This window comes from Schistocerca piceifrons, unplaced genomic scaffold (assembly GCF_021461385.2).
Source record: "Schistocerca piceifrons isolate TAMUIC-IGC-003096 unplaced genomic scaffold, iqSchPice1.1 HiC_scaffold_124, whole genome shotgun sequence".
Classification (NCBI taxonomy): domain Eukaryota; kingdom Metazoa; phylum Arthropoda; class Insecta; order Orthoptera; family Acrididae; genus Schistocerca; species Schistocerca piceifrons.
Window position 1 is genome coordinate 25,001 of NW_025727059.1, and position 2,500 is coordinate 27,500.

General features: G+C 57.6%; 1 non-coding gene across 1 annotated transcript in view; it reads right to left on the reverse strand.

Moving 5' to 3' along the window:
* Window positions 1-1,100, reverse strand: part of LOC124730393 — a 1,909-nt gene extending 809 nt beyond the window's left edge. Inside the window, exon 1 of the ribosomal RNA XR_007008006.1 lies at window positions 1-1,100. This exon is cut by the window's left edge and continues 809 nt beyond it. This is a non-coding gene — a ribosomal RNA (small subunit ribosomal RNA).
* Between the last annotated feature and the right edge of the window lie 1,400 nt (window positions 1,101-2,500).

Consider the following 2,500-nt stretch of genomic DNA (forward strand, 5'->3'; position numbering starts at 1 on the left):
CTGATCGCCTTCGAACCTCTAACTTTCGTTCTTGATTAATGAAAACATACTTGGCAAATGCTTTCGCTTCTGTTCGTCTTGCGACGATCCAAGAATTTCACCTCTAACGTCGCAATACGAATGCCCCCGCCTGTCCCTATTAATCATTACCTCGGGTTCCGAAAACCAACAAAATAGAACCGAGGTCCTATTCCATTATTCCATGCACACAGTATTCAGGCGGGCTTGCCTGCTTTAAGCACTCTAATTTGTTCAAAGTAAACGTGCCGGCCCACCGAGACACTCAATAAAGAGCACCCTGGTAGGATTTCAACGGGGTCCGCCTCGGGACGCACGAGCACGCACGGGGCGGTCGCACGCCTTCGGCTCGCCCCACCGGCAGGACGTCCCACGATACATGCCAGTTAAACACCGACGGGCGGTGAACCAACAGCGTGGGACACAAATCCAACTACGAGCTTTTTAACCGCAACAACTTTAATATACGCTATTGGAGCTGGAATTACCGCGGCTGCTGGCACCAGACTTGCCCTCCAATAGATACTCGTTAAAGGATTTAAAGTGTACTCATTCCGATTACGGGGCCTCGGATGAGTCCCGTATCGTTATTTTTCGTCACTACCTCCCCGTGCCGGGAGTGGGTAATTTGCGCGCCTGCTGCCTTCCTTGGATGTGGTAGCCGTTTCTCAGGCTCCCTCTCCGGAATCGAACCCTGATTCCCCGTTACCCGTTACAACCATGGTAGGCGCAGAACCTACCATCGACAGTTGATAAGGCAGACATTTGAAAGATGTCTCGCCGGTACGAGGACCGTGCGATCAGCCCAAAGTTATTCAGAGTCACCAAGGCAAACGGACCGGACGAGCCGACCGATTGGTTTTGATCTAATAAAAGCGTCCCTTCCATCTCTGGTCGGGACTCTGTTTGCATGTATTAGCTCTAGAATTACCACAGTTATCCAAGTAACGTGGGTACGATCTAAGGAACCATAACTGATTTAATGAGCCATTCGCGGTTTCACCTTAATGCGGCTTGTACTGAGACATGCATGGCTTAATCTTTGAGACAAGCATATGACTACTGGCAGGATCAACCAGGGAGCTGCGTCAACTAGAGCTGAGCAGCCGGCCGCCCGGGAGTGTGTCCCGGGGGCCCGCGCGAACACGCAAGCGTCCGCTCAATCATTCTGCAAACAGGAGGAGGCTGAGCTCCCCTGCACAATACACCTCGAAACCCTCTCAGGTCCCGGCGGCGCGCAGCGCCGTCCCAAGTACTTGGTCGGGTTCGAGAGAGGCGCAATCGCCCGGAGTTAGGCGAGTAGACGCTTTCGGTGCGACCACCCGTGCTCCCAACTGAGCTTGCCGCTGCCGACAGAGGCCCGGGAGCGTGCTGTCGTGGCATTGCCGGCGGGAGACAACACGCGCCACCTACGGTGACCGGCAGCTCCAACGCCAGCGCCACAGAAGGACAAAAGCCCCACTTGGGTGCCGAAGCGAACTCTCCCAGCACAGCGCACGCGCCAACACATCCGCACAGCTGCGATACAAACCACCAGCGAGAACCGCTGGGGCGACCGAGCAGCAGACGGCGTCGCGGCGCCGAGCGCCGGGCGGCGGCGCATCCTCAACGCACACAGTCCTCAATCGGACCAGCACACTGAAGATGTCCACCGCGCTTCGCACCGGGCCCGCGAGGACCTACTTTGGCCGCACGGCGCCGCGCGCAGGGTGCGCCGGCGCGCAGCTGCGACGCCTGCCGCGTCCGTCGGCCGGCGCGCCTGCCACTGGCCGCCCCCACCAGCCGGCTGTAGCGCGTGCGCCCACGCACCGCGCGGCCAGCACGCCGGGAGGCGCCCCCTCACCGGCCGGGGACGGTCCCACCCAGCCACCGCCGCGTATCGCTTCACACCCAGATGCCGTTCAGTTTCGTCGGCATGGTGGGTATCGCTGGAACAACCGGTTAGTACCTCAACCTATCGTCGCCATCACCGATTCACCCCTAGCGAGAACAACCGCACCACAACAGGTTACCATTTGTTCATTTGCGTAACTTCACCAGAAAACGCAGGCGTCCATCGCCATTTGCAACTTCAACGATTATTGCATGCCTGTGTCAGGTGTCACGCCACACTACGTCTGCCCACATACACGCAACAAAATGTGCACGCCTAGACAATACGTGGAAGGTGGCCCCCGTACGTATGCGATGTCCATTGCTCGAACGACTGTCAACCGGCCTCTGTAGCATGTCGCAGATATGGAACGCGGTGCACCATGCCATCACGGTGTGTGAGGAGAGACGACTAGGTCCGAATACATCAACAGACAGCTCATGCTGATCGCCATCCACGGCGTCCGTTCCTCCCACACGTCTCTATGGCGTACCACACTGCAATCCAGCTCTCATAGGGAGACGACACGTAGCTGCGTGCACAATATTTGCACTGTATGGTCCGCCGTTTTTGGGCGCAGTCGTTGTACGGTCACACATGTGCCACGAT